The following is a 12,709-nucleotide window of genomic DNA, read 5'->3' as shown; positions in this document are numbered from 1 at the left end:
GAGCAATAAAACTTCAAGTAAATGTAAAAGGATCGAAACTCTGTTGAAGAACTGCAAGTGAACACAAATTTCCACATGATTTTACAAATTTCCACTCTATCTTTGAACTAGTCCTGCTCACTCAGTGCTGATTATAACCTGTGAACATGCACCATTCAAATGGCTCCTTTCGTTGTTCCTGTTTGGAAATGAAACGTTTACTACCTAGCCCTTCTTGATAAATCTTGCAGAAGTGAAGATAAATCTTCGTGAAGATAAATCTTAGTGAAGATAATCTCATTAAGTTGAACTATCTGACAATTATAGGTAAGTTGGAATCGGGAAGATAACAAAAATTGTTAATCTCTTAAAATATTCAGTTAATTTCTGAATATAAAGCTAGCAAAATAATAAGGCATCTTTATCAGTCTAGCCAAACTTATCCTTTCCAAAAACTCTTACATTTTCGCAAGTATCTTCCAGCAAGTAGATAAGATGGTATCCAGACATCAGTTCTGAAACAAAACCATGGAGTCGTCAGTATTAATCCATATTACCTAAGACTATTAAAAAGACTACACCAAGCACAAAGTCTTGTAACCCAAATTGTTATCTCTTACTGAAGAGATAAACTATCAGCGCTGCGTTTAGAACCGTAGTCCAGAATTCGAAGGTTATCGCGCCAAACTGAGCGCATTCCGAGCCTGAAATGTTATCTGGCGGATCATTAATTAGCCAATTATCATCATTAATTGATTTGCTGAGACACTGGAGTACAAGAGAGTAGACTTTGCGACTAATAGACCTGTGTATACGACACAATACCGCTGACCTCATAAACATTTATCGCAGCCAATTATTCTTAACGTGTAAATTAATGGACATTGCACTTTATGACTCACGCTTGTAGTAATTCGTTTTTATCGCTGAAAGTTATTTGCTTGGGTATGGGGAAATTTAGATTTCAAGTGACGTTTTTTATTTAATTTTTCCGTGGATTTGTTGTAATTGCTGGTATTAATCTCGTACCACGCAGTAAATTTTCTTTTTCAGTGTTTGCCGTCCGATGGTTGATTCCAAGTAATGAAACAATTTCGACAACATTTAGTCGTTTTTGTCTTATATTCTTGGTCATTATTATTGAAATTCATGGAAATATTTTTATTAGGAATTTTGAGATGGTAAAACTCCCGTGTGTGAAGCCGTCCACTCTGTTATGTTGTAAGCAACTAAAAATAAGAACGTGGGATAGAAGAAGGAAACAATAAACTTTACTCGTTGAGCGTTGATATGAATTTCACGAAATCGAGTTACACCAGCTTTAACACCAAAAACAATTCTAAACTTAAGTGCTGAGAAATATAAGAATGCTTGTTTAAGAGAAAGAGATTTTAACAAAAAATTGTACAATTCTGTTTCTTTACACCGATTTCTCATTCAGGAAATATACTCAGACTCTCTTAGGGTGAGTTAGGTCCGCACTCTCGTTTACCAGGTTTCTTTCCTTTTATTTCTTCCAGTTGATTTCTAATTTATGAAGTATTTATTATTTATTCTTCTTCTTTCTAGTCCCATTGACCTATTTGCTCGCCTGGCATTTCTCATCAAATTCCTCCTCCAACTCTCAAGTCAAATAATCCATTTTGTCATGGTTCTTTCGTAGACTGAGAATCCCTTACGTTCTCCATTACGCCGTCGTCTTCATAGTTCGCTCATGTTGTTTTCTCTAATATGTTTTTCCCTCCTTCTAATCGTATTTTCCTCACTGAATAAACACCACGGTAGCTATAATGCTTCACTGCATTTTGTCCGGCACAATCTTTACTGGCAAAACCATGCATGCATAATCTATCAACGAAGGTCAAGTTTCTTGTATGTCATAAATGCAACTACTCAAAGTCTTTCTTCCGGAATGTTAGCCTCCGTCCAGAAATCTATAATTAGTTATATGTTAGGAGAGTGGAGATGAAGAAGCTAGACCAGAGAAGAAATAACTCTGGTCTAATGACACATTAGACTCAAAAAAGAAGAGAACATTCGTTTTTTGGAGCCACCTCTTAGAATTTTAGAATACGTTCTAGAGCAGGAGGATCTAGACATAATACTCCACCGAGTAACTTTCTCAAAGGATCATTAAGGATAATAAACCCAGGTGGTAAAAAAGGAAGGGTATCAACCCTTCCTACTTCCAGGTCAATGGTACTGTTCACAGTGTTATAATAATCCCAGGATTAACAACAAACATCTTTTGTATCAACTCCATACTATATCTCTAAAATATCCACTTAATAAAAAACAATAATTACTGAGGCCGAGCTAAAGAAGCTAACAATGCGTCTGAACTGAACGACCAACCACTAAAAACTGAATGGAAGCAAATGGTATATTGCGATCTTCACAACAAGATGGCAGACAATTAGGGATCCGCGGTGGATCTTCAATATGTTAGATACTTAAGGTTTCCTTATTAGTTCACATTTCGGAATTTCCAATCGACCGAAAATAGACTGACCATAAAAATCATGTTTCCTTCACAATCCTTCCATGGTCAAAAAACAAACTTTTATTAAAATTGTGTTTATTATTTATAATAGAAAATCAAGAACGAGAATCTTGATATACATGTATAGGATGTGTTTTCAGTGCCACTAAGAAACTGCCAGTCACGGTCGATTCATCAGTGACGGGTCAATCTCTCGGCTGTCGACCGTCTTGAATCGTGAAATGTGATCCCCGTCCATCAAGGTGAGTGTGTGGATCTGGGCTACCCAGGTCGTGTGCCTAGAGCCTGAGAGAGAGAGTGTGAAAGAGAGGGAGTGAGAGGGATGGGGAGAGGGAGGGAGGGAGTGAGAGAGTGAGAGGGAGAGGGAGAGGGAGAGAGAGAGATAGGTATGGGGAGAGGGAAAGGGAGGGAGGGAGTGAGAGAGAAAGGGGGAGGGGAGAAAGAGTGAGAGAGAGAGATTGAGAGAGACAGAGGGAGGGATAGAGAGAGTGAGAGGGACAGGGAGAGGGAGAGAGATAGGGATGGGGAGAGGGAGGGAGGGAGTGAGAGAGAGAGATTGAGAGAGACAGAGGGAGGGATAGAGAGAGTGAGAGGGACAGGGAGAGGGAGAGAGATAGGGATGGGGAGAGGGAGGGAGGGAGTGAGATAGAAAGGGAGAGAGAGGGAAAGAGAGAGTGAGAGGGACAGGGAGAGGGAGAGAGAGAGCTTTGTTTTATGCACTAAAAATTGAAAAATAAACCATTTTGTCGATTAAACCATTGTGCATAACAGTAAAATAGAAATCACTTGATTCAAAGTCACCTGATTTAAATATGTATAGCCTTGCAATAAACGTCTAAAAAGCCTACGTGTACATAATTTTTACAATATGGTATATATTTATTTCTTCCCCACATTCACCCATTGCACCATTTCTTTTCGTTTACGTTGCTAGAAAGACAATCTGTTTGATATGACAATCTAAGGATATAATATTTTCGTTCCTCACAACTTAATAGTACTTAAATTCTTTTTCTATCATTATATGTATGGAATAAATTCACTACAGCCGTACTGAAAAATAGAAAGACAGCGCATAACTTATACTCCAATATTCAACTGTAGGGAACACCAACCTTGATAAACATAGAGCAAGTTTAAAACCTGTCTTTGACTGAAGCACTGTTTATCAGTACTATGGATCTTGTTCTGTTGGATAAGATAAGATAAGACAGGCTAGTGATCCGTGAGCACGGACAGAATAAGGCTTATAAAAGGATATAAAAAAAGAAAAGAACCAGTTTACTATTACAAGAAGATACAAAGGGCGAAACATTCTCAACGACACATAACGTGTGAAAGATTTTCATGGATAGCTGGGAAAGAAATTTCAGTTAGTAATCATAACAAATTCGACGATGATGCGTTTAAAATACTAGGCTTTTTGTCAGATTTCATATTGTCAGGTTTGTACGTTTGTCAGATTCCATATTGTCAGGTTGTACGCTTGTCGGATTCTATATTGTTAGGTTGTACGTCTGCCAGATTCTATATTGTTAGGTTGTACGTCTGCCAGATTCTATATTGTCAGGTTATACGTTTGTCAGAATCCATACTGTTAGGTTTTACGCTTGTCAGATTCCATATTGTTAGATTGTATGTTTTTAAAATTCCATATTGTCAGGAGATAGGTTTGTCAGGTTCCACACTGTCCAGTTAGTTGTACGTTTGTCAGATTCTATATTGTCAGATTGTACGTTTCTCAAATTTCATATAGCATAATGTATGTAATTCTTTACATAAGCATGACGTATCCTAGCTTTTTAGTGAACCTTATCAGAAGGGTTAATGGAGGGGGAACTTTCTGATACAGGATTAATGAATGTCAAAAAAAGTTTAGGTACCTTAAGAGCGCCTTATACAGCATAATTTTAACTTTTTATACAAATCGAATTAAATACACTGCATGTGTTTTAAGTGCCTCTCCTTCTTCTTATTCAACGATGGTGTGTACCATAATCTAAAGACATATACAAACAGAATATCGAGTTATTTAAATCTCTTCCTGTATATTACTGTGCTATTTTTAAAGCTATACATTGAAAGAGTCATCAGTTTGAGACGCAGTAAACAACGTACATAACCTCAATTTAGCAAAGACGTTTATCCAATTGGACAATCACATTCTGACTGTATTCCGTTTCTGTAATCTGCAGATGCTATTCTGGTACGTTTCCTATTCAATTTCCTCACGCAATACCTATTCAGCACAACTTATAATTGTTTTCGTTCGCATGGTAAACTCGAATATAGAATGTAATATTGTTACGCAACTGCAGTTTTTTCTCGATAAATGAATTATCATATCACATAAGCTATTATTTAAAGTTGTGACTTTAGTTTTTTTAGGATTATTTCTTTTTATTTTAATCTTGTAGTCCTTTAAGATGACTTTAATGTGAACAAATTGCAAATAATTAGAAAAATTTTAAAATTTAGGGACTTTTGTAACCAAGCTACATAAAACAGTTGAAAATAAAACGTGTATATTACATGTATGTATGTACATGAGAAATAAATTCAAGAAGTGAAATTTATGTCTCAAGAAAGTTAAATTTAACAAAATGCCCTTTAAGAAAATAGGATGTTTTTCTGAGAAAAATAAATAATGTATACAAAATAAAACTAAAGAGTATATGGTTTCCCTCTGTTTCATATATTATACACAACCTGTAAAAAATTGTATATCCTCGAATTCAACGGTTTTTAGTCGATTATAAGATGCCCCTAAATTCTATTTCAAAATGCCCACAAATCCTCGTGGAACAATACACACATTCTTATTCTTAGAAGATATGTTTTAGAGGCCTGTTACCAGAATATTGTTTAAAAATAAAGAATTCAATAAAAAACCAATAGCGCCACTATATAATGACGAAAGAAACTTTTTTTGAAAGATTACAGAACCGTAATTAGTTCATTAAGGTCTGGTAAATTTATATAAAAGTAAAACAATTTAATAGAAAGCATAATTATTATGAAATAATAGTACAAATTCTGCCCATAACAATAATTGCAAAATAATTGAATTCTTCTTAGTTGTTGAACAAGTATGAAAGCACGGGCTGAACAAGGCATTCACACCGAGAAGAAATCTAATCAAAAGATATTGTGCTATCAATGACAGTCAGGTCACCGCTCTGGATCTGTCAGTTCTAGCTGATTGGCTGTAATAGTGACGGCGGGCAGGCGGCCGAGGTGGTCATTCCACGTTCTGGGGTCAGCCTAGTCTGTGTTACTCTAACCCCTCGAGTTCATTACTTCATGTTCTCTGTACCTTTTACTTTCGCCGAACCAATTAGGCAACCATCTGACTGAGTGGCTGGTAACAGCCGACGTTTCGCAAGAGTATCTCATGCCTTCTTCCTCGCGTGATGAACGTGACGATAGACCGAACCGGTTGCCGACATTTTTTATCAACTTCCTTTGTAGGATCATCTCGGGTTGTGAGTAGCATAAACGGGGCTATCTCTCGCAGAAGATGCACAACTCGAAATGTGTCTCTGGACTGTCCCTTCGTCTCTTCACAAGCCCGGATACAGTGGCTGTGCGGACCTAGGAACATAACAAGGCAAAGCGTGCGTGCTGCTGTTTTTCGTAAGGTACAACTGGTTTTAAAAGCAGAACAGAATAACTACAGTATATAGGAAATAAAACTATAAATATAAAAGATTATTTTAAATAAAACCGAAAAAATTCTAATTTATACTTTTTTGAAGGAAACAGGATTTTCCGCACACTTTCCATCGTTCAGTGATCAATAACACTACGTTTCGAAATCTGCAATCTGATCTCTTCCTCAGGTAAATGACTAAACTAATGCATGACTAAAATCTAGGTAATATGTAGTAAACAAAACATAACTGAGCGTTGTGAAACACACATAAGTCATATATACATATAAAATACAGCACTATGATACCAATGTTATTTCTCTTAATATTAATAGTAGGCTATAGATGGGAACAGGATTTCTTCAGACATTTTAATCATTCAGTGATACAAAAAACGAGTAAAACTACGTTTCGATATGCAATCTAATCCCTGTCTCAGTGGATAAATGACAACCTAGGTTAAAGTAAAAAATCATATCGAGCGCTGTGACACTCATAGAAAATAGAAAAAGGAAATATCTGTGATAGTGTAATTACAACAAGCTTAATCTTTCCTCCTTGTTGCGAAAGAGCTAATAGTAGTGTTGAGATTAAGGTAGGTAAATAATTATGACTTTATTTACAAGTACTTGTACGACAATAAATAAGATTACTTTGGCCCAAATACTGCTACAAAGAAAACATACTAAAGCATTTTTAGGTATCACTATTACATACAGCATACTTATTTGACAAACGTTGATTACTTTATTATTGACGATGGAAGGTTTGAAAGGATAACAGGATTTTGTACATTTGCCATTGTTATATCGTATAAAAGGTATAACACAATGTTTCGGTATCGTTTTTCAGTATCACATTTTCGCCTGTGGTGCTGTGACGTGTTATTGCGATTCTCGTACCTATTCGTGATTTATGCTCGGAACTTGGACTGTGCTCTAGCAGCTTTTGGGTATGTTTGAACCCTTTTCTATTCCTTACTTCTTTTTTTCTCTTCTATTTTTGTATTTATTAATAACCCTCCCACCTGACGAAGAGGATAGATGCAATATTCGAAACGTTGTGTTATACCTGGATGGCAAATATGCGAAATCCTGTTATACTTTCAATATGGTTGAGTCCAGTCAAAATTACTATTGGAAAACGTTCATTTGGCGAAAATTTTCATTGTTGGTTTGTCACAAAATGAGGATGTTTTAGACGCAATTTGATGTGTTCTAACTTACAAAACGCGTTAAACGCAAATAAATTAACGATTTTTACCTAGCAATTACTACCACCTGATGAAGAGGATAGATATAGATACATCTGTCAATATTCGAAACGTTGTGTTATACCTGGATGGCAAATGTGCGAAATCTTGTTATACTTCCAATATGGAAGAGTCCAGTCGAAATTACTATTGAAAAACGTTAATTTGAAGAAAATAATCATTGTTGGTTACAATGACTATCTTCAAAATGAGGATGTTTTATACGCAATTTAACGTATCCTTTCTTCCAAAACGTGTTAAAATCGAATAAACAATCGATTTTCTCCTACCGAGTGCCACCACTTGTGGAATCTATGACTGACCGATGACGTCACCCACAGGTGGTCGTCACGGGCGAACAGGTGTCGTCAACGTGGCACAGGAAGATCGACAACAACACATTGGCTCCTGTGATCAGTAGAGATTCATGGGCGAGAAATCGATTGGCGAGGAACATTTCACGCTGCCCGGCCAGATTGAAAGATAATGCGCGTTACATGTGCAACTCGGTAGCTATATATCAGCTGCGGGGAAATCGACTCGATATTTTATCCGTTTTGGTTCCCATTCATTACGAGCGGCGGAGGTGTGAAGGCTTGACCAGGCGTAACCTCGCACGTCGTAAAACACTGAGCCGCTGATACCCGATCAGTCGTAATGAGGAGACGCTCTCCAAAACGATCCCAGGGTTCCGTGCTAGTTTCGTAACTACTACGTCGGTTCATCTGATTACGAGTTCATCTTTTTAGATGACATTTCATCAATTCTTGTCTCGCAGATGGTCATGAGGGCTTCTGTGTATAAGCTACTTTATACAGTTGTAATTATTATAACAGGTGTGTTTGTTTGAAATTTGTTTTTGACAATAGATGATTGTTACAGTTACAGTTTTTTTTTTTTTTTTTTTTTTTTTTTTTTTTTTTTTTTTTTTTTTTTTTTTTTTTTTTGTCATCGTGCAATGATAAAAGAGATTAATAATACAAAAAAGAAAATGTGGAGTGCTCAGATTCGTCATTTACAACAACTACAACAATAAAGGTAAATAATTGTACACTGATATTTCATTATCGTAAACTATGATTGATTGATTAATTGTTAGATTGACACAAAAGTTGAGAAACTGAGTTTATAGGTTATGTCATACTATTGACAAATGTTGATAGTGTTAAGCACATTATGTCTACAACATCCACTCAACAAAAAATCCTAATTATTAAAACTGAATTAAAGAACACATTTTACAATACTGAAGACCAACCACTGAGAACTGACCAGAGGCCAATAGTAAATGGCGAATTGTTACGACAGAAAACGGGGATCGGTCTATTGTTATTCATAGATTCATTCTAGACGAACTTCTCAAAACGAGATACTGTGACTCCGCATTGGTTTATTACAAATCTCTAGTCTGTTAGATATGTTTGATATTTTAATTAATTACGGTAATTTTTTGAATTGTTGACCAATGCGGCCTAATTTTCACCGCACATTATGACTGGATAGAAAAATCCTGTTTCCTTCTCAATCCTTCAAACAATCTTCGATGATAAACATTAAATAAATATGTTTGTATTTTTGTTATAGACGTAATTTTTAGTTTTCACGGGTATCCAAAAAATACAAAAGCAAACTAGAATCTCGTTATGTATAGGATTTGGTATCAGAATGAAAGTGGTTTCGGTAAAGACACTTTATGTACACGATAAAAAAATCATGCATGATTTTAAATCATGCACTTAATAAAATCTGAATTCTAGTTATTTAAATTTAACTAAAACATATATTTTACAATAGGTCTGTACTGAACGACCAACCACTGACAACTCACCGCAGGACAATAGTAAATGGCAATCGTCATATAAGAGCTGAATAAAATTGAGAAAATGTCTTTAATATTTTTTTAAATAGGCCCAACAAATACAATTTACATAGAGAATTATATTGAATGTAAAATGTTAAGCTGTTCGATGTTTTGGAAATTTAATTTATTTAAAAGTATATCTCAACAGTGAAGCATCATATATAGATATAATAAATAAATAAAAAAGAGGCCAACATGAAAACTATTGTAACTTCTAACAGACTTCTCTAAGCCAGAAATGATTATTGTACCTAAATATATCTTACAGGGGTTCATAAACCATATCTACTTGATAAAAATTTCAACATCATCGTTGTTTATACTAAGCAAACATTGTTGTCTGTAATAGAGTATTCAATCAATTGTCTGAAAAGGATGGAGTAAATTTAGTGGAAATGATAAGTGAGTTTAAAAAATAAATAGATTCTTCTGAAACCATAATAAACTACCCAAAATTAATTAGCGTTCGGATGTTATTGTTTCTTTATCGTAAGAACCAAAATTTAAAAGTTACAATGTTGTAAATTATGAATCAATGTATGCTCTATCTACAGAGATATGGCCAATTGCATCATAATGAGAAGGTATTTTGTAGAAAGTCACATTGACTAAGGATTTTTTAAATTAATTTGAACAATTTCAACGGCAAAACGATTAAAAATATGAAAATAATTTCCAAGAGTATAAAATGAAACAAATGAAATAGATATTACATATTTCCTCTGGTTACAACCTGCACATTCATGTATTTTGCAAAAAAATATACTTGCTCAATTTTGGAATAAATAATTTTTAAAAAGAAAAATGTGTGTTAAAATTACTTACTATACCAAACAAATTTTAAATTGTGATTTAAAAATTAAATATTAGCAAATCAGTGCTTATTGAGACAAAGAACTTCCCCAAACATTTCATATTATTAGCACTATGACACTAATCCCTACGTATGGATAATAAATCATCTAAGTACTCACACGTCTTTACTCCAAATACTGGCTCATAGGAAGGAAGGTTAGGGCTAGATTAATTGAAGATGAATCCAGGAAGATCCAAATTTTGGGAACTTCTCACGGAAATCGTGCCGGATTTGTGCAAAACCCAAAGTCAACATGTAATAACTCAGTTATTCCTGACGAGCTCTGGCTACCTGGTCTTGTGACCTCGACTTCCTCGGCTGCCATCCGTCTTCTGCGACTCCGTGACCCTGGCTGCTTGGTATTCCCCGGCCAGCCGCGGTCTCACGTGCAGCTGCTGACGGTAGCCTTATTAGACCTTCATGCCGTGAAACATCGCCGCCCTTGTTACTTCTCGAACAAGAGCTGCTACGGTCATATCTCCGGTATCAGAGCTACTGCAGCGACCCCAACACGTCCCAGATCTGCTGCTACTGCGGTATCAGGATGGACTCTGTGAGAGTCTAGGAAATCTAATATCCTGGGGCACGGAGTAGATGACAACAAGATGGAATGGGTAAACTATACCTGAGAGAGAAGATACCACACTAGGGTTTAAAAACTAGTCCTAGCTTTGGAATTTTGGAAAATTAATAATTGCATCCTCATATTTTGACGCAGGACTTCCACTATTTCTTTCACACCTTGCGATGACGAAGTAGTTTTACCATTACGGAATTAAGTTGACAAGATGTAATGGAATAAACTATGCCTGAGAGAGAAGATACCACACTAGGGTTTAAAACTAGTCCTAACTTAGGAATTTTGAAAAATTTTGCATCCTTATATTTTGACAACAGTACTTTCACTATTTCTTTCACACGTTGCGATGACGAAGTAGCTACCATTATGACATTAAGTTAAACTCTTTTTGCCTTCAGATCGTTTGAATTTAGCACATTTTTCAAGCAAGGGAGCTCAAACTTAAATTCCAAATTATCGATTTGGTAAAAGATAGTGTAATTGTGATGTTTTTAATAGCCTAACCCGGTGGGATCCTGGATGGATTTTATCTGCTTGGATCTGGGTCTCCTCACTGGTTAAAACGGTAAGGTATGCACACTCTACTAGAAGGATATCCAGTTATCCATCTGTCTCATTAAATGCTCCCTCTTGGTCAACATATTAAGGATACCCATGCAGTTGTCAATGCCCACTTAAATTTTATAATAGCTTGAAAGGAATTTGTCGAAGTGATCAATGAGATTTTTGTAGTTAAATTATTTTTCGGCTTCCACAAATTTCTCTGATGATATGGAACTTAGTCCATTGACTTTTCAAAATTGGTGTATCTATATTATGGTTCTTAAATTATCGATCAAATGATGAAATGCTGAATTCTTCAATCGAAAACAGAAACCAGTAATAAGGCCATAACAAATATCTTACCTTTAATGCTTACAACCCTTGAATTAAAGCTTGAGTTATTTTCGTTATATATACAAACAGTCATAAAAGTCAGTTCTTCTTACACACAATTTTAGGGACATTCTGCCGTGGGAAGCATAAGTTAAGCAATTTGGAAATGTTGCTGCATAGCGCCACATTTTAGCTTGTGTATTCGTACCATCTGTGGATCACGGATGCGATAATCTATGTAACAAAGCGACAAAAATGTCTCAATCCAGAGATAAACAAAGAGAGGGACACATGGTGCCCGCATGGTAATGGGACGCGAGGTCAGATGTCTTGATATCAATTACACACCATAAAGTACTTAAATGTTCCTGTCTCCCAGAGTTGTCGTTTGGAACTGGGACACGAACATATGTCAGGGATAGGTTCATTGTAACAAAGGAAAAGAGGAAAACACTTTTCTTAACTACTCTTCTTCATAAGCAATTGAAGATTATGCAGATGACATTCAAAACTAAGAATCCGTTAGTTCCGCTCGTGTTCCATGTTCTTCTATAACATCTGTCATATCCGCTATACTGTTTTGGTATGGTCACTGCATTAAAGATAAATAGTCAGATAAGGGTTGACCGCCTGATAGTCTGAGGAAATGGCTTTATCCAAAGAGATAAGCTTCACAGAAGAATTGGTGACGGATTTTATCCATTTTGATAACAGTAATCGTGATTATTGAGATAAAGAATAAACAACTTTAATTTTTTATTGTGTTTCATTTTCTTTTCAAGTTATTCAGGAATGTACAAGGTCATAAAATGCCAACTCCTCCCTTATTTCGAGATAATGGGATGTACTTCTGGCTGTATTCGAAGTGTCCTCCACACGGGACGCTGGAAACTCAAAATACAATATTCATATGGCAACAATCTCTTTTATCATTTAAAAGATCCAAAAACAAAGAAGCATTTTGGTTCGAACCAAAGTTGTTATCTTAATTGATTAACTATACATTAAAAAATTAATTTTTAAATAAAAAAGCAAAGCCTAATTTAAAGATTCCAGGTATTAAGCTAGAGAAACAATACCGCGTAAGAGATGATTACCAATGTTTTACTTCTAATAATTAATTACAATTAAGGATTTGTGTTTTTGCGT

General features: G+C 35.5%; 1 protein-coding gene across 1 annotated transcript in view; it reads right to left on the bottom strand.

The window, feature by feature from the left end:
- Nucleotides 1–12,709, bottom strand: part of LOC124353117 (early growth response protein 1-B) — a 310,807-nt gene that overhangs the window by 204,992 nt on the left and 93,106 nt on the right. Inside the window, exon 3 of the mRNA XM_046802955.1 lies at nucleotides 442–494. The gene's annotated coding sequence lies outside the window, so the exon portion shown is untranslated. The remainder of the gene's footprint in view (nucleotides 1–441; nucleotides 495–12,709) is intronic.

The sequence above is a fragment of the Homalodisca vitripennis genome, chromosome 1 (assembly GCF_021130785.1).
Source record: "Homalodisca vitripennis isolate AUS2020 chromosome 1, UT_GWSS_2.1, whole genome shotgun sequence".
NCBI lineage: Eukaryota > Metazoa > Arthropoda > Insecta > Hemiptera > Cicadellidae > Homalodisca > Homalodisca vitripennis.
Note: the sequence above shows the minus strand (reverse complement) of the source record. Positions and strands in the feature narration are given on the sequence as shown.